The sequence below is a fragment of the Biomphalaria glabrata genome, chromosome 10 (assembly GCF_947242115.1).
Source record: "Biomphalaria glabrata chromosome 10, xgBioGlab47.1, whole genome shotgun sequence".
NCBI lineage: Eukaryota > Metazoa > Mollusca > Gastropoda > Planorbidae > Biomphalaria > Biomphalaria glabrata.
Genome location: NC_074720.1, coordinates 44,503,569 through 44,527,972, shown reverse-complemented (window position 1 = coordinate 44,527,972; position 24,404 = coordinate 44,503,569). Strand labels below are relative to the sequence as shown.

Sequence of the window (24,404 nt, the reverse complement as noted above, 5' to 3'; positions counted from 1 at the left end):
GTTCTCTTTACAGTGAACATCTTGAGAGGGAAAACAATTCCTATAGGCAAAGACACAGACACAGCAGATACATAAGAGATTGTTTCCTTTTCTACCATCATTTAGAGCCTTTTTTGTGAGGGAACCTGCATCTGAAAGAACTGAACATTTCCCTAATGCTACTTCAAATTCAGATCTCCTCCCAACCTCAGGCTGAGTACCCGTGGTCACCTACTTTATGTTACATTACCATAGCACTACAGACAGTGGAAAACAAATTATATGAAGGAATGCAACCACCATCAGATATTGTTGTCTTTACAGACTCCCAATCTACTCTTCAAGAACTTAACAGCAGCACCTCAAACAGCCCAAGAGAGTTGACAACACTCATTGTGATAATCCATCAGATGATATCAAAATTAAATATCAATATCACACTACAGTGGATCCCTGGACACATTGGCATCATGGGAAATGAAAAGGCAGATAAGCTATCAAAGGCAGGTTCATCTATGGAACAACCAGATAGACCTGTTAACTACCTCACCCTAAGGTCAATGTTAGTCAACAATCATAAAGAGGAGTGGCTCAACCAATGGGCATCAGGAAACACAGGCAGAGCCATGTACAAAGAAATGACTACACCTAACAAACTGGACAGTATTAACTTCCTCCCCCTGCAAAGAACAATCTACAATTTTCCAACTAAGAACAGGACACACTCCACTATTAAATTACCACCTGAACAAAATAAACTCCACACAACTCCTCCTTTGCAGACACTGCGCCCACCCCTTTGAAACCGTAAACCATATCCTCTTTGAATGCTCCTCCCTAATCCACCTTAGGCAGACCCTACTTCCACTACAGCCCAACATAACCAACACCCTGTACGGCAGTGCTGAACAACTGAAGAAAACAGCACACTTTTTTTCCTTGGCACAGTCTGCAAAAGAGCTTACAGCTCAGCAGCAATAAAGCTGGCTAGAAGAAGAAGAAGAAAAAGAGGTTACATTACAAGAAGTGGTCGCAAAGTCAGAAAACCTAACAGATGACAATGAGTGGAACAATCATTTCTGATACAGGTACAAGTACTCAAGTGATGTACTTTGTAAGAACTAATTAGGTGGAATCACCATAATTGATTTCTATCTTGTTCTATATATAGGTATATCTTGACAATCAGTCCAGTCATTGTTCATTCTTTTTTAATATTCCTTTTGTTCCCTCAATCATCTTGTTGTTTCAGTTAATGTTTTTATCTTTTTTGTTTTTGGAGGAGGGAGGGGCTGTCGTATATTATTATTATTATTGAAGTCACAACACCAAAGCCTTGATACATTATGCTTTTAATTCAATTTATTATCTCCCCTGCTTTTGTGTGCTATCATATTAATGTCCATTAGTGTCACATCCATGCACAATTTTTTCTATGCTTTTTATAGTGTAAATAGTGACTTGACATTATTTAGATCAATTATATGTTATATTATATTTAAACTAAAACTGTTAGCATTTTCTATGATGTTATTAATATGAATGTGTTTGTGTGTTGCTATGAATGCATTTTAAGTTTTAGTCTGAAATCATAAATAAGAAATTGTTTCATAAACAAAGATTATATTAATATTTAATATTGTCAGACTTCACTATAGCATTGAGTTCATCCCCATAATCTATTTAAAACTTTCAAATACTAATTCACTTTGTCTTATCTAATGGTGATCATGGGGGTATCCACTATTCATATTCTCTGGTATGAACACTCACTGTCCTGGTTAGGGCTAGGATGTAATCTCTATTTCTGATGGAACACATGTAAAACCAAGAAAAGAAACAGTAGACCTAGACTTTATTAACAGGTCATGCAAGCATTTTTTTATAATTGTGAACTGATGCTCTCAGAGCTATTTTTATGTATTTTTATTTTTGCTACTTTTGTAGACTAGTGCTAAGCTGTATGCTTATACTTCCGCCTATTATTATATGGGTTAGGGCGATGCTGTTTCCTGTACTGTTGACCAGAGTGTGTCAGTTTTAATTATTCTGTACTTTGAACTGCCTTTAAGTTTCAGAATTTGTTTTTTTTTTTCTATATGTAAAGCTACTTTATATATATAGTTATATATTATGGTACATTATTTTTCTAATTGAAACAACCGTCAAAATAATTGGCAGTTTGTTTTTTTAAAGTTTGTTTTAAAATGATGGCCACTTCTAATGTTTATGTACTAGATCTTTTCCTAATTTTTTTGTTTTTTTTATCTGCAGTGTTTTGTAACTGCTGCTTTGCTCATTTGAATTAAAGTATCATTTTGTTATTTCTTCTCTTTCTTGATTTCTTTGGTCACAGACTGAGGTGCACAGATACAACCCACCCAGTAGACCTTCTGGCAACTGTAACTTCTTGTTAGTGCAGGCTAGACATGACCTTGGGCCCTGCCATGCTAACATAATACTAATATTCTCTTGAATCATTCCAGACAGCATTGAGACCACCCCTGTCCCTAACAATACATAATTACCTTGCTTTAGTTGTAGAACGAAAGTTGAGCAAACAGTGAAAAGCTTCTATATAATTCACTTGGAGGTGAGGTGACTGAGCGGTGAAATACCTGGCTTCCAAACATGTGTCCAGGGTTTGAAGACTGGGATTTTTAATTTTAGGACTATTAGGCACCTTTGAGTACACCTGGTTCTAATGGGTTCCTGGCATTTGTTAGGGAAAAGGTAAAGACAGTTGGTCATAGTGCCGACCATGGGACGCAAAAACAGATGACCTTTATATCATCTGCCCTACAGATTGCAAAGTCTGCAGCTAAAACCAACATGGGAAAGCCTTTGAGGAAAAATCAGGAGTCAACCATTCAGTTAGCAGCATACAGTGCTACTCCCAGGCAGAGCCTACGATGCCATTGATCCCAAACTGTATTGGCATATTCCATTCCTTCAAATATATAGCTGTGTGGGTGACATCATTGCAACCACAAATAATGTCAGGAAAATGATTCATAGCTAATGTTTTGAAAATGAGATGATCCATAGCAGCTTTGTGACTGAAGGAGGCCATAGAATCAGATCAAAGTTTGAGATTTGCTAAAAATTTGCTCAAAAACAAATATTGTTACAAAGCAATTAGCTAAAGAAACCTGTTAACTTTTAACATAACTTTTTAATGACATATGGAAAAGCACTATTAAACTACTAGAAATTTAGAAAAACTAGATCTAAGGGTTGCTGGAAGGGGAGGATAAAAGCGGCAATTTTTTTAGTACCAGTACCTGGTAACTATGTCAATCAACACATTGGACTAGGATAAGTTATGTAGCTTAAAGACATCCATACAACTTTTTATAAATAAAATCACATCAGACTTCATTTAAGTTGCAGCCTGAGAGACTGAAATCCTCTCTAGCCAATGCAGTGGACTGAAACCCAGCTGTAGTGCTTCCTAGATCAGTTGAGATAGAGAGCAGCAAGTCTGGAGCAGCAAACATTAATGAGGCAAGGTTTCCTCTTTCTACCTGCACTGGGGCACTGTGAGTATCAAATTTGGCCTACAAACTACATGAAATGCTGGATATCTGGCATAAACCACTGTCAAGGGGGCTTGAGTTCAAATCCTGACTTGTTTTTGCTGAGCAAAGAAACACCAGAAATACCATTTCCCCATATTGGCAATACAAAGTAATTTGAAAAAAAAAAGAAATTAACACAGACCAGTTACAATAAAAAAAAAATGAAATTGTAAAATGAATGCCACTTTTATTACAAGGTATACATAAATATCAAAATGTGTTAATCAATTATTTAAAGTTAGCAACTTTTTGTTCGAAACTAATGTACATTGGTAGTCCTGTAGATTGTGTAGAATCAAAGTAGCATGATTCATTTAGATATTTGATTTTAAAAGGGAGACAATTTGATTAGAAATTATAATTTTTTAAAATTTCTATTTAGTATGACAGTGCATCTACTGTAGAAAGATACAAAGGGATAAAACTAAATATCAGTTGTTATTCAAAAAAAAAAAGAAAAATGTGCAGTTAACACATTAGCATATTCTGTTCCAAAAATATAAACTTGATCAAAATATTTTATTGTCAAAGATATTATTAATGGAGTTGTATACCTTAAATCTCTTACAACAGATATTCATTCATGGTATAAAACACTGCCTGGTCACTAGAAAATGAATAATGTAAAAACACCAAGAACTATACTTAAATACTTTATGTAAACTTAATAACATTGACACTACCAACAATGTTCAAATTGCAATGATTTTGATGGAATCCTGTGATTATTCCTTTTGTTATTCAACCACAGAATTCCATCAAAAGCTCTTAATTTCTTTAAGACATCATCATCTTGTTGAAAAGTAAAATGAGGTGTCAACTCTCTTAATGCCTATGGTCATTGACAAATATAGCTCAAAGAAATCTTTCCTTAATTTCTAACTTAAAGTCAACAGTCAAAGTAAATGAATAGTAGGTACTTGGTGCCTGGTAAATTAAAATAAAAAACACTTAGTTGTTTTTTTTTCTCTACAAGTTCTACAATTTCAGATTCAAAGACAAAGTTTATTAACTTGTTTGTCCAATTAACCTTTGACCTTATCCTTCTTGGACACTCTCAGCATAAAGAAAAATAAACCATTCATGAACAGTATTGTCTTGAGCATCAAAATGTTAAGTGTTATGTGGTGACTACTAAAAGTTGTGTATGCTTAATCTTTTATCACTCAATCGATGGAAGTCTTTCTAGACAAGTAAGCAATGGATTTCAGATATCCCTCACAGCTTCTGTGGTTGAATAATTTCCAGAGAAAAAAGCTGCTTAGAATAGTATCTGTCATGCTTGAAAAGGGCCACAGGGACTGTATTTAAAAAAAAGAATATATAAAAACTAAACAGAATTGACAGGCAATGTGGCATTAAAAAACAACAACACTTTCTAACTTTAGAACCTACAAACATTAGAGATAGTAGAAAAAACAACACTTGATTTATTACCAAAACAGCTGACATATCCAAACACAAGTGAGTAGCCTTCTTCTGTAAGGTACTTGTGTAGTCAAGGAAGATCTCATATTTGTAAACAGGCTAACATTTTAGGCTCCTTAGCTGACTAATCTTTTGGGCATTCTGGAAGAAATAAATGCAAGAAGGGCTTAATATAAATATCATCATCTCTTGAAATTCTATTTGCAGAAGCTAAGAGATCTCAAATATGAAAATAATGATCTCATAAAAAGATAATATAGATCACAAATTAGATCATTTAGATCTCAAATAAGATAGATCACAAATTAGATCAGATAGATCTTAAACAAGATAATATAGATCACAGATAGATCTCAAACAATATGAGATAAAATGTGTAAATAAAAAAAACAGCATAGCAGAGGAAAGCAAAATTACAAGATAGATATCAAATAGTATTAATCAATTAGCCTATATGCCGGTTAATAAATTTCAGTTGATTCCCAAATGAGTATTTAAAAAATTCTGTTCAAATTTTTTTAACAAAAGAGAAAAAAATAATTACAAAACTAAACAAAATAAATGTAAAGGCTTTCTTTTAGTGACTTTAGAATAGAACAAGTTTCCTGTTTCCTTAACTACTCCATCTCCTCAATGCTCCATCTCCTCAACACTCCATCTCCTCAATACTCCATCTCCTCAACACTCCAACTCCTCAATGCTCCAGCTTTTCAATGCTCCATCTCCTCAACACTCCAACTCCTCAATGCTCCAGCTTTTCAATGCTCCAGCTTTTCAATGCTCCATCTCCTCAATACTCCATCTCCTCAACACTCCAACTCCTCAATGCTCCAGCTTTTCAATGCTCCATCTCCTCAACACTCCATCTCCTCAATGCTCCATCTCCTCAACACTCCATCTCCTCAACACTCCAACTCCTCAACACTCCAGCTTTTCAATGCTCCAGCTTTTCAATGCTCCATCTCCTCAACACTCCATCTCCTCAGCGCTCCATCTCCTCAATGCTCCATCTCCTCAACACTCCATCTCCTCAATGCTCCATCTCCTCAACACTCCATCTCCTCAATACTCCATCTCCTCAACACTCCAACTCCTCAATACTCCATCTCCTCAATGCTCCATCTTTTCAATGCTCCATCTTTTCAATGCTCCATCTCCTCAACACTCCATCTCCTCAATGCTCCAGCTTTTCAATGCTCCAGCTTTTCAATGCTCCATCTCCTCAATACTCCATCTCCTCAACGCTCCATCTCCTCAACACTCCAACTCCTCAATACTCCATCTCCTCAATGCTCCAGCTTTTCAATGCTCCATCTCCTTAACACTCCATCTCCTCAATGCTCCATCTCCTAATACTCCAGCTCCTCAATGCTCCATCTTCTCAACACTCCATCTCCTCAATGCTCCATCTCCTAATACTCCAACTCCTCAATACTCCAGCTCCTCAATGCTCCAGCTCCTCAATGCTCCATCTCCTTAACGCTCCATCTCCTCAACACTCCATCTCCTCAATGCTCCATCTCCTCAACACTCCATCTCCTCAACACTCCAACTCCTCAATGCTCCAACTCCTCAATGCTCCAGCTTTTCAATGCTCAATCTCCTCAACACTCCATCTCCTCAACGCTCCATCTCCTCAATGCTCCATCTCCTCAACACTCCATCTCCTCAATACTCCATCTCCTCAATGCTCCAGCTTTTCAATGCTCCATCTCAACACTCCATCTCCTCAACACTTCATCTCCTCAGCGCTCCATCTCCTCAACACTCCATCTCCTCAATGCTCCATCTCCTCAACACTCCATCTCCTTAACACTCCAACTCCTCAATGCTCCATCTTTTCAATGCTCCATCTTTTCAATGCTCCATCTTTTCAATGCTCCATCTCCTCAACACTCCATCTCCTCAATACTCCATCTCCTCAATGCTCCAGCTTTTCAATGCTCCATCTCCTCAACACTCCATCTCCTCAACACTCCATCTCCTCAATGCTCCAGCTTTTCAACTTCAATGCTCCATCTCCTCAATACTCCATCTCCTCAACACTCCATCTCCTCAATGCTCCATCTCCTAATACTCCAGCTCCTCAATGCTCCAGCTCCTCAATGCTCCAGCTCCTCAATGCTCCAGCTCCTCAATGCTCCAGCTCCTCAATGCTCCATCTCCTCAATGCTCCATCTCAACACTCCCATCTCAACACTCCAGCTCCTCAATGCTCCAGCTCCTCAATGCTCCATCTCCTCAACGCTCCATCTCAACACTCCATCTCCTCAACACTTTATTCTGTAGTTATATGTGTTGTTAAGGTATTACCAGGAATTGGGTACATTTAGTAATCAGCATTGAAGTACACATACATATATTAGAGAAGAAAAAGAGCCTTAACACTATAGATCGCAAGGTCTGAAAGGGGAACTTTGCTATTATATTCCAGTTATTTCTGCTAGTTAAGTTTGTATTGCTGAACTCACTGACCTACATCAGTTCTATTCACATCAAGTCAACACTGCATGGTATCACAATGTAATTTAAATAAAAAATTAAATTAAGTTTCAGAAATGGTGGTCAATTTGACAGTCCCAGATTCAGACTCTGAATGCTGCTCTTCTTATCCTAAAAACTTTTAAGCCAAACAGTAAAAAATTAATAGAATAAGGATTTTTTGTTCAGGAAAGATAATACCCCAAAATGAAGTTATGTATCCATAACTCAAGGTTGGAAGCATCCTGAAGCCCTAAATAAAAATTGCATTTTATACTGTGATTTGAACTCAAGGCTGCACTAGTAACACTGTAACTTCTTTAGTATCCAATGTTAGCAAGTGCCCTATTTAAGAACGAGGCCATTTTTAAAATAGAGATGATAGTTTGTAAAATGTTTTACATGTTTCAAATGTTCCTTCAAAGTTGAAGATAATTTATTTCCTCATCCAAACATCTCAGAGGACGATAGGGAAGGGCAAGGTATGAATCCAGGACCATCAACAAGTCCAAACAACAGTCCAGCGTGCATTCTGCACATCCAGGCAGCCACCCATAGTCATAGTAAAAAGTATTTTCTAAAAGAGTTTCTATAATAACATTGTCAGATGCAGGTTCCATTTTCCCATTTTCATTCACAAAATTTGTGGCATGTGTGGCTGAGAGGCGGGCCTACACTGCTTGGCTACAGCTTAGCCACTTACCATGGGGGCTCAATTTTGAATCCTGAACCGAGCAGAGTTGTTTTCTGAAAGCCCAAAGACAGCATGTAAACCTCCCATGTGTTCCCTTCCCCCAATAGTCAACAAAAGGAGATTGGGCCATAGCAAAATAAGTATGCTCTAAGCATAAAATATGCACTACATCAAAAGCATTAAAAAAAAAAAAAATTTACATGTTTTTTTCAACTCTTTCATACCTTAACAAATGAATTTGAATAAGTAACTATTCTATTTGAAAGTGAAACAAAACTTAACACTATTAAGTCCAAATACTTTTTACTATGACTAAGTAATAGTAGGTTTGGAATTAATCAATACCAGGCCCAAATACTTCTTACTTTGACTATTGATGAAATAAACATGACATCAAACATAATAGCAGCACCCAGGGAAAAGAAGGTGAAGAAACTGTAGTAATGCATAGATAAGTCTTAAGGAGGACTCAAACCTTGGACCTCAGAACCATCCCCATCACATAGCTGTGACCAGATGCAAGTTAGACTTCCTGAATAACACCCCAAAAGAAGATCTACAAATCTTGTAAGATGCCCCAACAAACTAAGAGATAGGTGAAGAATATTACAGACAATATCAAAGTGAGAAATCATCAAGTTAAAACAGAAAATTCAACAAAATCAAAATAATAACAACCAGTTTGATACAAATATAAACCAATCTAAACAAATAAACCCATGTTTTTTAATTCAGACTGTCTTTCCACTGATTTGGACTCTCCTTCCTTCACTCTTTCTTAGACTGTTCATTGGCAAATGAAATAAACTAAGAGCGTTAACAGCCCCCAGTCTATTGCCATCTTTTTGCAGTATCTCATCTTCTTATCCAAGATTATTACATACTAGGGGTGTCTCAAGGGTCAATCTAGTCATGCAAGTTAATCAATGACTTAAACTCTGCCAATTCACATGTTTTTTCTAGCTGACTCAGGCAACCCATTCCATGCTCTAATAGCACTAGGGAAGAAGGAGTATAAATTTCTTCTAGCATATGGGATGAGGAATGTTCCTTTATCTTTGTGTCTTTCTAAGTATTTTTTTAAGTTTTGTTTTTGTATTTGAAGTTTATAGTTTAATTTTTTTTGTATAATTGCTACTTTACTTTTGAAGTCTTCTGTCCTGAAAGATCTCTAAATGTAATAATTTTACTAGAGGTCTAACTATAATCAAATGTGAATATTTGTTAGTTCGGAATCTCACTGCTCTATCTTGTGTATTCTAGTTTCTTAATGTTTTATTGAGTTGAGGGTTCTCAAATAGAGGACTCATTATCTATTGTTCAGTTGCATCACTGCATCATCTCTACTGTTGGTTCTCTTTACTCCCTTTTGGTCTTGTTCACATTTATTTCTTGGCTCATCAAATACAGAGTACATCTTCCATGAACATTTCCATCAGATTAAAACTTTTTGGTCTAATAACAAAGTCACTAAGTTAGAATCCTCAAAAGCTGTCTATGACGATTCTCCGAGTCCAGTGTTTTCTCTGCCAAGTTGCAATTCTCTAGTTCTTAATAGAAAATCATTTTTCCACAATTGCTTATCCATGTGAAAGTGGAATCATTGGCCTACCAATTTTCCAAATATGTTTCAATTTTTTGTCAAGAGTTGTTTATAAATATAAAGTACCCAGTTTATCTTTTCTTTTGAAAAGGATGAAAGAGCCATTTTTGCAAACCTGGTTGTTGACATCAAAACCATGTATTTGGTGAAGTCAATACAGAGCAATGGTTTTAGCACATCCACAGATATTCCATCTTTATTTCTTCTTTTTTAAGGTCCCCATTTGTGTTGGATGAAAAACTAAAATGAATGGCTCTTTGGTCCATCCTAACAAGGCCTCATATCTTATAGATTACTGATGTTGCTTCAAAAAAGAATATAATTATGTTCTATGCATTTCATGTGTCAATCTAGTCATGCATGTTAATTAGGGAATTAAACTCTGCTAAGTCACTGGTTTTCCTGGCTGATTCAGGCAGCCCATTCTATATTCAAACTAGGGAAGAAAGAGCACTTGTAGGAATTTGGCCTAGCATATGGAATAAGAATATTGCCTGGATTGTGGTGTGAACAGATGAATGGGTCATTTCTCCATCCAGAATAAGACTTACTCTATTGCCATGATAGATCAATTCAGATTGACTTCTCTGCTTTTTCTTCAACTTTGTCAGTTTTTTAAAGCCATTGCAGTTCCATCAGCAAATATTCCATAATCATTGGCTAAAGTGTCAAACAGTGGGACTGTTATAAAATCTGTTCATGTATACAATATTATTTTTGTTTATCAAGCGGCTAACAGCCTTAGAACAAAGCTAAGAACGACATATTAATTCTGGAATCACATTCTTTGTTTTGCCAGTGTTGAATTTCTATGCTGATATAGCAATGACATTGCCATTATTATTATTTGCTTCATAAGCCATAGTTTTCATTACCACTTTGATAGGTTTGGATTTTTATATATTGCTTTGTAACAAATCAGCCTTGGCAAGGAATCATTCCTTCATCCAAAATTGGCATGTTGAGATAGTTAGAAGTAGTGCTGAAATGTTGAGATAGTTAGAAGTAGTGCTGAAATGTTGAGATAGTTAGAAGTAGTGGGTGACCCAAGGCTCTCCTGACTTCTAATAGATCACCATACAAAATGTCTTGAGGAAGTCAACCTTGTGGCATTCCATGAACATGTCCAAGCTAGCCAAGATGTCTACTGCTGATAACAGTGCAAAGGTTCAGAGGAATCTTTTTTTTTTTTTTCATAAGTGCACTGAACACTTCTAAAGGAAATAGATAGATGATGTTATATTTAATCATCAGAGACTTTCACCCCACAACTTTGGATGATTTTCTATTAATGAAGCATACACTCTATACTGTCCTACTGATATGTTCAAACCCTGCCTCCTGCAGGAGGTTTGGACTAGGATGTAATAATCATCAAACCTGAATTAACATGTAAAACAAACTACAAAAAGGTCCTCTCCGATGAATGGATAGGTAAAGAGTATTTGAATGAAATGTGATATATAAATAGTTTTAACTTAATGATTAACATAACATGAAACAAACCTAAATGTCTTCAAATTCATCATAGCAATGAACAAGTTGATCAGGACCACGACAGCATCAAGAATGTAAACTCCATACAAAACGTAGCCAACCACCTCAATGACTTCCGGCAGCTGTCTGTTATCTCTGAGTCACCATTAACCTGACTGCTATTTGTTTCTTCTTTAATAGCTGGTGCCTGAGAGTTCCCAATACCAAAGGCAGCCCAGAACAATGTCCCAGTGGTCTCTAAGAGGCTGAAAAAAAAGTCTTTGGTCAGCAAATAAAATATTTTTAAGTACATTTGGGAATAAATTAATTCCTGTAAAATCTAGTAAATTTAATATCATCTAGCTAATTTAATATATTATCTTGTAAACTTAAACATCTTAACTAGTGATCAGCTTTCAAAGTATTTAACTTTAAACACTACCAATAAAAGCCATAATTTATTTATTTTAAGTTTTAAGGTCACTTTCAGAAAAAATTTCTTTCTTTTGAGTATGTCTATACAACCTGAAGTTATTTTGCTTTGCAAAAAAAAACATCCATAAATTAAATATAAAAAACCTTCACCTTGTAAGTCAAATGACTCTACCCTGCAAAGTTCTCATTCTTGGAAATACTGTATAGGCTTATTTGTCCACATATAAAGGCAATCATGACTGAAACATCCTATGGAATAATAACTAGATTAAGATACTTTTCGCATAATTTCATTAAGTTGGCTAAAGTAAACTTGACTTACACTAATGTTGTTATTATAATAACCTGTGTTCAAATCCTACATATCATCATGATTAAAATATTATGCCTTGGCCAAGAATCCTTAGCCCTTCATGCAATAGGAAGGAAATTGGTGGCCTACTTCTGTTTCTAACCAGGTGCAAGTAAGTGGATTTGTTTAATAGCTAAAAGTGTCATGAAATGCTTCACTGAATTGGTTGAATCTAGTGGATTTTTTTCCTAAATAGACCTACTCAATAATGAATAATCTACAGAAGATAATAAACAAAGTGAAATTGAAACACTTTAATTAACTAATTAAACAAGTATAGTTATATCTTTGAATCACCAAGTTTTCAGTTCTAATGAAGAAATGTTTAAAGCCTAACTAATAATATGAGAGGCACAGTGGGGAGTGGTAAAGCACTTGGCTTATGAGCACAGGTCCCAGGTTCGAATCCTAGAAGACTGAAATTTTTACTTTCAGGATCTTTAAGGCCCCTCTTAGTCAACCCAGATCTAATGGGTACCTGACATTAGTTGGGGAAAAGTAATGACGGCTATTGTGCTGGTCACATGACTTTAGCTAACCATAGGCCACAGAAACAGATCACCTTTACATCATTTGCACTATAGACATCATGGTCTGAAAGGGGAACTTACTTTTTTAATAATATGAGCTAAAATAAACCTTTGCTCTAATATTGTAATTCTTCTTATAATTATTATAATTTCCTAGAGCCTTAAGTTTCAAGAGATTCTAGACAAGTATGAGGATGTCCTCAACTTTTCTCGGACATTTTTAGATGTACTAGAAAATAGAGGAACACGAATTTATATTTCATTTTTGGCATTGTAACAATTTATATGTAAGGCACTATTTTTTATAACAAATTTCCTTCAGGTTAATAAAAAAAATATTATTATAAAAAATGAGCTCATAATCATACCATGGCAGCTGCCAGCATCCAAATTTGAAAAAGGGGCAAAAAATTCAAAAGTAGTGTCCCTTCATAGTGTGCACTAAGAAATGTTTGTATGATGTAGCAGGTTTGCAGCAGTAGTATACTCTGAGGGGAAAAAAAAAGCTGCCCTGTCCACTAGCCCTGAATCAGAGGCATACAGATGTATGAATTGTGGCAAAGTCTGCCGTTCTAGAATTGGCTTGATTAGCCACACCAGATTCTGCCCCGTCTCAAGATTAAGCCAAAACCAGTGACTCATTTGGGCGCATCCATTGCTTTTTGAGACAAAAGGAGCCATATATATATATACTCTGACATGTAGCAAGAATCTTCATTGCAATGTTTATGTGTGCAAGGTCAGATGTCACCCCATCCCTCCAATTTTTGGTTAATATCACAGTAGTGAATATTGTTCTTTTAGTCAAGTTTTAGTAAAGTAAAAAATTATGATCAATAGTTTTGAAAGGGCTGTTGTGGACTGTGCAATTCGGGCCAGAATTTCAGGTTTTGTCCAAGTTTATGTGGATGCCAAATTTTGGGTGCCTCTCTATCTAGGCTCTCCATCATTTCTTGTACAATTTTTAGCCATGAGAAATATGAGCCAACAGGACAATGGCCTGTCCTGCACTGTGCTATAATAGCTTGCTCAGGCCTGGACAGTCTCCACCATGGGGAAGTGTGGTCAGGGCACCTCATGCGCTCCCAGACTCCACAGGCTTTTTAGGATTTGTCCCAGCACTCAAACTACTTTTCCATTTCTGTTTTTTTTAATTATAGCCAGAGCATGATGAAAACTTACAGCCTGTTCAGTGGGTGGAATTTGCCCTCCCTGGTGGGCCAAGGAGTCTGCAATAGTGGAAAAAGTGCGGAAGCTGGCATCCACAAAGTGGGGAGCGGAGCAGACATGCTCCAATCACTGTATTTAGGAGCAGTCCGTTCACAGACTACAGCCTACCTGTGCAAATTTATGGCTCTAGGACTGCTCTTGAACAACTTGATAAAATACAGTCCAAAGCACTAAGATTTGTCTGTGGGACAAGTCCAGTAAATGCAGCTGAAATAATGGCTAATGTAGGTCCACTAAACCTTAGGAGGGAAAGGTCAGTACTGACCTGCTTTGAGCAGTATAAAAGGCTGGATGAATACCTCCCAGCTAGAAAACTAGTGGATGGTTGGAGATACAGAAGACGTATTCAGATGCTGGCCTCTCCACCAACCGATAAAACATTCAACATTTTCATCCCCTTCCTCCTTGGTGTCGCCCATCGGCCCCAGACATACGTTTGAAACTAGTAGACCCTAATATATGTTTGAAACTAGTAGACCCTAATGCCACTAAGCTAAGTCGTTCATCTAAAGACCTTCAAATTCTAGCACTGGAGACCATTAATACCTTCAAGCTCAGTGCTATTTTTGCATTCACTGATGGGTCGGCATCGATAGATTCTGAAAGAGCAGGCTATGGAGCCTACATCGACTTTCTTGGCTCTCACTCAGTCAAAATCTTTGGTCCATGTGGTAGTGTTTGCAGTTTCAATGCGGAGACCATGGCAGTCTGTGAAGCCTTAAAAGTCATTGACTTTAACTCGGCGAGGGACAATTGAGGGCAACACAGATTGTTGGGGTCACTGACTCAAAATCTGTACTACAGGCTTTGCAAAGCCCCAAACCATGGCCTCCCAATATCGACACTGTCATCATGGCTTCACACAACATAAAACAACGCTATGGCACCCCTGTAATAATGCAGTGGGTACCGAGTCACATAGTTGTAAAAAAAAAATTAAAAAATATTAAGAAATTATATTTAGAAATGGAGTTGTCCTTAAAACATAATAAGAATTATTTCCTATGAGAAAAAAAAAAAAAAGCCTATCATGAAAATTAAAAAAAAATGTAGCATTTTTTAAATTTTCAGAATGTATACATTTGCAAAATATATTTTCTTTTAAATTATGATGACTAGAACCTAATTTAAGGCCTACAATAATTATTTTTAGTATTATTTGAGCAAAGATCAACACTAATCATGTACATATGAATTGTCCTAATTTAATATCTTTCTTCTTGGAACATATGTTTAAGACTACGATACCTGCTTTCATACATCACAAAGCTCTGCATACAGTACAGTATCTTATAAGTTTGTTCTCTACATTTAATTTTTTTTTTTTTACTTGTAAAATGTTGTAAAATGTTTTACATGTTTCGGATGTTCCTTCAGAGTTGAAGATAGTTTACTTCCTAGTCCAAACCTCCTGCAGGACGACGGGGGATGGGAGCGGGCAGGATTTGAACCCTCGACCATCGATAAATCCGAACGACAGTCCAACGCGCAAACCTCACGACCAGGCAGCCATCCAATTATTACTTCTGTTTGTAATAAATAAAAATAATGAAGTAAATTGTCTTTAAACCCAAAGATTAAGAAAATATTCCATAGTGAGACAGACCTAATTGTGATTTTAAAATGTTTTATCCCATCCCATGCAGATAAAGCTGCATTGGGGGTGGCTGTACTACTTAAACAGTGTTAACATTTTAAGCTTTATTACAATGAATAAAAAAAAAAAAATGACTTCACACATACTGCAGGTCAAGATACAGACACAAATATAAACAAACACTAGGGGCAACAATTGATATTTTTAACAAACATATTTATGAAAGTAGAGTGAGTACAGAGGGATGAGTGAGAAATGTAAACATTTTGCTGCTAAACCAACCAAGAGGTGATGGGAGCTTTACATGGATGCACCAATATTAGAACCTTGTCTTGGATAAAAATGGCTATTAGATATAAACAGAAAAAAGTAATAGTACTTACTTCTTTTTTTTTTTTACTATTAAGTAAAGTTAATTTTATTGTAGGTTTTGTTTTGGTCAAAAAAAAATGTTTATAAACTATTTCATATGAATTGGTTGACTGGTTAAATTAGGAAACAAATGGTTACTGGTAAAAATACTTATATATTTATTTATTTGAAAATTTAATGAGTAACCTTTTATATATGTGACACATGCTCAGGGGTGGACTGGGTATCAAAACCAGCCTGGGCATTTCTAAATCATCCGGCCCATAAATTGTATATTATATTATGGGCATCCAGTTCTAGGTCTACCTGTCCTCAAAATCATTGTTAAATTTGATAATGTATCGATAGATGTACACATGCTTAAAGTGAACACTATGTCCTTATAAGGAATAAAGGCTTTATGTTGCTTTTTAATGGTAAAGTGTATCTAGACTCTACTACTAGGCCCTAAAAGGAAGAAGCTCTATCGATGTAGGCTATTACATTATTTCGGAAAATGTGTTAGATTAAATTACTAGGCCTAGTAGAGTCTGTAAAAGATTTTTAAGGAAATACTTCGCTCAGAGGACACGTCCCCTGAAAAAAGAATACTATGACAAATGTAACAATTTAAAAGGTAATAGTTTAGATACGCAGATACCTTTGCCGACCACCGTGTTGTTTGTTAACAATATTTATCTCCCTTACCTATATTGAACTTTCAATAACTTTTTTTAAAGAGAGTTTTTGTTCTTATGCTGTCAACTTATGATTTTTTAAGTGTATGTACTGAAATGAAGGTCTAAATAAAATGTTATTAATAAATTGATGAACTTGTTGTTTCTTCTTTTTTTCTACTTATGAAATTATTAATTAAAAAATATATGTTAACAATTAGATCTATAATTAATATATTAACTCACCAAGCAAAGCGAAATAATGATAAAATAAAAAAAACAAATATGCATGAATTAAATGAAATGAAACACGCATCTATATATACATGTTATGTTTAATTATTTTTTTTTTTTTTGAACAAAATTATGCATTATGACTTAGTGATCTTTTTAGAGCAATGACAATAAATGATATAGATCTAGTACGGGAAACTTATTACTATCAGAAATAATACTTTTATGTTTATCTGTTGATGATTAAGACTACAGTTAGATCTATACATTTCTAACGAATTTTGAGCACTCTCTATTTTCGTAAAATCACACCACGAAGAGAAAGAATTTTATGAAGCTGACACAGATCAGTGTCCCTTTCTCTTTCGCCGTAAGGTCTTCTGAGTGGAGTCTACTGTCTACCAGAGATTTTTTGGCGTGTGTTTTATGATCAGATAGGACTAATGTCTGTGTTTATAACTCTTACCACTACCTCTGGCTCCACCTCTCTTGGAGGGAGGATAGGTCGAGTGTAACTAGATCACGAACGTCTTTGTTAAACGTTACGTAGCACCTGTTAAACTATCATGTTTCACAATCTGAAATTTACTTTGCGTAGAGTGGGGAACAAAAGCCAATGTATAAAGAAACAGGTAAGAAGCATATACACTACTATTTAGATAATTTATGCATCTTTACTTTCGGAGTTCATTAAAAAAAACAACTCCTCACCTATTACACTAAATTTGTTTAAGATGTGTAGTTGTGTGTGTGTGTGGGGGGGGGGGGTAGCGACTCCACCTACCAACCCTTCTCTTCACATGGATCCACTAGCGCCCATGTATTACATTCCGTTACGGAGTCCAAATCAAGTTTTTCTCTCCCGCCGTACCGTACAGGTGGCGATTGTCTCCATTTATTCTTACGTACCTTTAAACCCTCGCTGCGCCGGCCGTCACACGCGATCTTTGTCTTTACGGCAGAACTAGGTGTGATGTAATCACCTTCCCCTGCTCAGAGCTTCGCCGGCGACGTGGTCATATTAGGTCATCTACTGCTAGGATCGCTGGTATGCTCATAAAGGGAGAAGGGCAAGGTACGGTGTTTTACTTGGTCAAAATTTATCCTTCTTCGCTTTCTTTGTCGGTTCGTTTCACCGACATGCAGTTCAACTGAGGTCTAGTCGGATGAGACTAAGACTGAAACGTGATGCAACATAAACCATGTCATGATCAAAACTCTCTTGGTTGTATCCTATAATGTCGGCCAGCTTCTACAGATAGTTATGTACTACAAAAACTCCCGTGGTTGGATCATATCGTGTTGGCCGGCAGTCTATAAGTAGTTACATCAAGAAGTAGTTACGTATGACAAATACACTCTGATTGTCATAGAGTCTAGTCCCCCTCCCCTATTTGGTCCACAGAAGTAGTGACATAGTATTTTTATCTTGAAGCTCTTTCATCTCATTAAAGAGATTTGATAAAGCCTTTGATTTTCATCGCCCCATCCCTATTTGGAGCCATCACAAGGTTACTAACTGTGATGCCATTGTAACATTTCCCGAATCTGTTATAAAAGCAGTTCCCTTCCACTCTTCAAGCCTATCATTACTTTCTCTACCTTGTTGTAGATATTGCTTGTTCTTATATTGTGCATTGTTTTTCATTCAATATGATTATAAGTTACCGTACATAATAAGAGAAGGATAAAGAACTTGTACTTATAGCTACCATATTTTTTTTAACAGCAGCATATGGAGCTGATGAAAAAACATGGGACAAATCTGCAGAAATGCTTGCAGCTGCTACACTACTGCAAAGAGACATCTATACATTCTCACCAAACCACAACAAAACAAAATACTCATGGCTATTATTAAAACCTTTATTTCATGATGCAAACACATACATACTATCTCACACAGACAACCATATATGCTGCAATATAACACTATTGCATACAAATGGTAATCACTTTGATGTGGTTGTACCACAAGAGGCCACGTGTAACCGTTTTTTTGCCAAATCCACTGCTTGGAGTATGATGATTTAGCCTAAATTTTTAAGTGTTGATTAATATTTCATCTTACAATATATTCAGATTAGATCTATTTGGCTATTTGATTTTTTTTCTTGCCTTTGTATTTTATTACATAAAAATACATAGAAATATACCCATTTTTTAAAAGATACCACATTTTTCTTTTGCATGTCATTAATTTCATCATTAAATAACAATTTTTATGTCCATTATTTTCATGTATTTAAAGTCAGGGTACCGGTATCTATTTATTTAATTACTTTTATTTTGCCAATAAAAGATATTTTGTTAGGCTTAGAGTTATTTTTTTTATTTTTCTATTAATTTTTTTGTCTGTTGTTATTACTTTAACTACATGATTTTAATTTCGATTTTTAGTTATTTTTCAAAGTACAAAAGATTGTTTGCATTTTAAATGAATTTTAATATTAGATCTAATAGCTGCTAGAAAGAAAGACAAAACAGCAACAGAAAAAAGTTGGCAAGTAATTCAAGGGAGATAGTCTAGTACTAAGCCTTAAAACCAAAATGGCGTATTTCCAATGACAATATATGGTAATAAGAAATAAAACTTAAAAAATATATATTTTAAAAACTATTTATCTCCGAGGAAATCAAATTGCATATTTGTAATCTGCATTTTTTTCTGCATATTCTGAAAATATAAGAGAAACCTAATTTAGCGTTTCTAGTGTCGTATACTAATACCCAATTGAATATTGGCATCCATGTGGCCTTTATAGTAATTATAGCCTTTACTTTATCTTATAAAATACCAAACGTGATTTCAAAAAAGGAGAGATACTTACTGTAGTCCTAGCAGCCCATTTGGATACCGGCCCACTGGGCATTTGCCCGAATGCCCATATAGCCAGTCCGCCCCTGCACATGCTACAAATGCTTATTCACATTGTACATTTTTTTAATTTCATAGATCTAGATCTAGTTTCACATCTCATTGCCAATGGCAAGATCATTTAGTTGATTTAGCCAGCATGTGGTATGCTGGTGCTTCTTGGTTTCAGCATCAAGGCTTTCCTATTAAGCTTGTGATATATAGATCTAGACTCTAGTAATAGTAATATCATCTAGATCTATTCTATCTATATCTATAGATCTAATTTCTAAATCTTGGAAGGCGGACCCTATTCCCAACCAGTTGTGGTTCGATCTTGGAAATCGGTCTTCATTCTCAGAAAAAAAAAAAGATCTTTAGTCTTTAAAGTTTAGAAATATTACAATCCCGTTTCGCGGATTTTAAATAGTTAAATAGATCTAGAAGAGGCTAGATCTATTAATCACAGAACTTCAGAAAATTTTCACTCAAATCTAATCTATGATATAATCAAAAGTTTATTGCCTTTTAGTTTCCATGGAGATAACAAAAAATGTCATGTTTCGACAATGTAGATTATGTAGGTCTGTGATCTTACCTTTTACCTTTTTTGACTTCAGATTTTCTCATTATAAGGAGATGTGAGTTCAGAACTAAGACCTATATATATTGTATCATATGTCTGTGGTTCAGAAGCGCGAAATGCAGAAAATAAATAAAAATTATTTAAAAAACTAGCTGGTGCTCCCCCCGACCCTCTTCTCGTACCCTACTGGGTGGATACTTTAAAGATTGTTTAGGCAAAATCTGTTTTTTTTTTTGTTTTTAAGTAGGCCCTATATTTTTTTCAATCATTGCTAAATATATGTATTATCAAAATACAAAATACGCGTAGGACGTAATCATCTTCTTTTTTTAAGTAACGTCTGTATTATAAAAGATAAGAAGATTATAAATGTCTTGTAAAATTATTAAAATCACTTGCGTCCCCATTCTACTGCAGATTTTCCCTAGCTTTATTCACGCCTGTAATGAAAATTACATCTCTCTTCTTTAATTCAGAAAATCTATTAATCAGAATAACTAACACACTATTCAAAGATTAAAGTCAATTCAGCTAATCACAAATCAAGTCTCTTGGGTTTGTTAACTATTCTGCCTGAGCGTGTTACGTAAGTTTTTTTAATGTCAGAAATGCATATTTTCAGATGATAAACCGTAGGCCTACTCGCGTATTTTCGTGTCCATTGGCGTACACAATACGCAAGATGCGTACTTATAGGCAACTCTTCTTTTAGGTCAGTGACACGCCGGGTACGCTATTCTCTGCCTCACCGTGGTAGTAGGACGTGGAAACAATCGCTAGTGGACGTAATTACACTAAATGAGTATCAACACAAGACTCTTGTGGAAGGGTCTAATCCTCTAAGGGAATATCGATAATAATCCAGGCGCCGTTCCACAAGAGACAGTAGTTACACCAAAGGCGAGTCCCGCACGGTTAGCTTGATAAAACATAGAAAAATGGTGGGGATTCCCGGTGTGCTCGTCCTTCGGCCATGTATTCTAGTTCATGCGCCGGAGTGCCCGACACATTTGAAATAGCAGTGTTTTATATAGACATTGACTTGGACCTCATCCAGACATAGCAGTTTGTTCTATCAGACTTGCAAGCCAAGAGTTCGTAGAAAAAAAAAGATGCTGCGTTTGACTTGATACATTGTTAGCTGCAATTTGCGTTAAGTGGGTGCGTGAGTGTGTGTTTACTCGAGCTACTTATCAGCACCAACATTTGTGGAGCTTGTCTTGATGCTTAGCTTAACACTAACTGGAATGTGTTGCTGAGAGCCCAAAACCGATTGGCTACGGCTTGGCTAGCTAACATGGGGGCTCGAGTACGAATCCCGACTCAAGTGGAGTTGTGTTTACTGATAAACACGGGAAAGAGAATGGACCATAGTGCATACTGAGCATGCTGTAAGCAATTACACCAAGCTAGTGCACACTGAGCATGCTGTAAGCAATTACATCAAGTTAGTGCACACTGAGCATGCTGTAAGCAATTACATCAAGTTAGTGCACACTGAGCATGCTGTAAGCAATTACATCAAGTTAGTGCACACTGAGCATGCTGTAAGCAATTACATCAAGTTAGTGCATACTGAGCATGCTGTAAGCAATTACATCAAGTTAGTGCATACTGAGCATGCTGTAAGCAATGAAATCAAGTTAGTGCATACTGAGCATGCTGTAAGCAATGAAATCAAGTTAGTGCATACTGAGCATGCTGTAAGCAATTACATCAAGTTAGTGCACACTGAGCATGCTGTAAGCAATTACATCAAGTTAGTGCACACTGAGCATGCTGTAAGCAATTACATCAAGTTAGTGCACACTGAGCATGCTGTAAGCAATTACATCAAGTTAGTGCATACTGAGCATGCTGTAAGCAATTACATCAAGTTAGTGCATACTGAGCATGCTGTAAGCAATGAAATCAAGTTAGTGCATACTGAGCATGCTGTAAGCAATGAAATCAAGTTAGTGCATACTGAGCATGCTGTAAGCAATTACATCAAGTTAGTGCACACTGAGCATGCTGTAAGCAATTACATCAAGTTAGTGCACACTGAGCATGCTGGAAGCAATTACATCAAGTTAGTGCACACTGAGCATGCTGTAAGCAATTACATCAAGTTAGTGCACACTGAGCATGCTGTAAGCAATTACATCAAGTTAGTGCACACTGAGCATGCTGTAAACAATTACATCAAGTTAGTGCACACTGAGCATGCTGTAAGCAATTAAATTAAGTGTTTATGTGCTTCATCTGATGTTTTGTAGATCTAAATGTAAGCCTATATGTTATTTGAGTGTACTTTCGGAAGAAGAGTGGTATAACGTACTTTTTAATACAACACATATTTTCGTCTCATCTAAATTAAAGCCGTTCTTTGAAAAAAAAAAAGCTAATTACATTCTATGTGTTAGGATTCCTTATTTCAACCTAATCGTGCATGCTTGAGACTCCAACTTTGCTAAGTCTTTGGTTTTCCTTGGCCCTTAAAATGTTCAGGCAACCGTTCTTTGCTCTATGTTTTACATGTTTCGGATGTTCCTTCAGAGTTGAAGATAATTACTTCCTAGTCCAAACCTCCCGCAGGACGACGGGGGATGGGAGCGGGCAGGGTTTGAACCCGGGACCATCGATAAATCTGAACGACAGTCCAGCGCGCAAACCGCACGACCAGGCAGCCATCTAATGGCACAAGTTAAGCAGACGCACTGCTATTGGCACGACTTATTCCTTGAATATGTATCTTTATGTTTTCATGCGTATTTTATTAGGTTGTACTGTAGGACTATGCTATGGTTCAGTGTCCAGCGTTATATGTAATATTGATACTTTTTGTTTGAAATCTTCTTCTCTGAAGCGTCTTCAATTTTAGTGACTTAGCTAATGGAAACTTGTTATGACACAAGACTCTTTGAAATAATAATAGACTCACAGGTTATTACTCTATAAATACTTTAATATTACAACAAGTTATGTAAATAAGAACATTTCATTTCTCTTCCTCTCAATTTCTCCCTGCTTCCCCTTTTCAACATCACTTCCATTCATTACACAAATTCGCACCATTATTCATGCACACCGTGCTGCGCTACGACCGTAACACCCCCTTAGGCCTATTCTAAATCATAGACTATATATAGTCTATGCTCTAAATCTCACGGCTCTATTTTGATTTCGTTCACGTTCCTTTGTTTCTCTTCGCGACGATTGCACACGACACTAGTTGACCTATACACATAGTAACATCTAGTTATATTATGAATACGCACATAGTAACATCTAGTTATAAACATGTTGTGTATCCTCCCTAAAGACCCACCTCTTATTTATAGCACAAATGCTCTTTCTTCCCTAGCGCTATTAGAGCATGGAACGGGTTGCCTGAGCCAGCCAGGAAAACCAGTGACTTAGCAGATTTAGGTCATTGGTTAATATGCATTATTAAATGCATGACGAGTAGGACGTAATCATCTTCTTTTTTGAAGAAACGTCTGTATCATTTAAGATAAGATAAATACAGACGTTTTCACTGGGGGCCCGGTGGCCGAGTGATAAAGCGCTTGGCTTCCGAATGCATTGGGGTCTCGAGTTCGAATCCCAGTGACGATTTTAAGACGCCCCCGAGTCTATTTCACTCTAATAGGTACCTAGCATGCGTTGGAGAAGTATAGGCGGCTGACACAGAGTGGATTTAGACACTGGCCTATATATCTTTAAAGTTGTCCTTCATTCCTTTAGAAACGAAGATAATTAGGCTATGTTTTAGACCAGTGATTCCCAAAGTGGTCTTATAGACCCCCAGGGGTCTACGAAGACTTCCAAGGGGTCTACGAGACAAAAAAGTTTGGGAACCACTGTGTTTTAGACTAAACCTCTTGCAGGAAGGCAGGGGACCAACGTGTCGACAATCCGCATACAACACGACCAGTTTTATGAGACCTACTCTGTATAGCTCATATGTAAATAAGCATTTCAAATAATTTTCATTATGTGTGGGTAATATACGAGGATCACATCAACATTACCATCTGAGAGTACAGGGAGAAGGAATAAACACGGTGGTGTCTGACAGTAAAAGTCTGTTGGTCGGGCATCTTACCAACCCTATATCCTCGAGACATTTGACTCTACTGACAGTAGGTTTTTTCAACTTACAGCAAATGTTTGTTAAAAAAAAAACAAAAAGAAAAAAAAGAAGGTACACGAATCGTCCTGTGATGATTGACTAAGGCCTATATTACCAAGTAGGCCTATTTACTATAAATGATGATACGTTGAGAGTGAGACTTGCTAAAACTAGGATTTTACTTTGCTTTCATTTT

General features: G+C 36.3%; 2 long non-coding RNA genes across 13 annotated transcripts in view; one reads left to right on the top strand and one right to left on the bottom strand.

Moving 5' to 3' along the window:
• The window catches only part of LOC129928807 (uncharacterized), a 31,126-nt gene extending 28,875 nt beyond the window's left edge, over positions 1–2,251 (top strand). For 7 of the 10 annotated variants that reach the window (XR_008780282.1, XR_008780281.1, XR_008780280.1 and 4 more), the window contains exon 9: positions 14–2,250. This is a non-coding gene — a long non-coding RNA (uncharacterized LOC129928807). Of the gene's footprint in view, positions 1–13 lie in introns of all 10 variants that reach the window. The other 3 variants (XR_008780285.1, XR_008780277.1, XR_008780283.1) reach the window with 1 other exon arrangement.
• Positions 2,252–3,134: 883 nt separating this feature from the next.
• Positions 3,135–20,030, bottom strand: LOC129928633 (uncharacterized). Of its 3 annotated transcripts, XR_008780086.1 has the most exons (6): positions 19,480–20,030; positions 15,146–15,315; positions 11,828–11,926; positions 11,273–11,508; positions 4,998–5,129; positions 3,135–4,861 (listed from the first exon to the last, which is right to left on the bottom strand). It is a non-coding gene; the product is annotated as an uncharacterized LOC129928633 (long non-coding RNA). The 3 variants fall into 3 exon arrangements; XR_008780087.1 differs by lacking the exon at positions 15,146–15,315 and having other exon boundaries at positions 19,480–20,025; XR_008780085.1 differs by lacking the exons at positions 15,146–15,315; positions 19,480–20,030 and adding an exon at positions 12,928–13,219 and having other exon boundaries at positions 11,828–11,916.
• Positions 20,031–24,404: the final 4,374 nt, after the last annotated feature.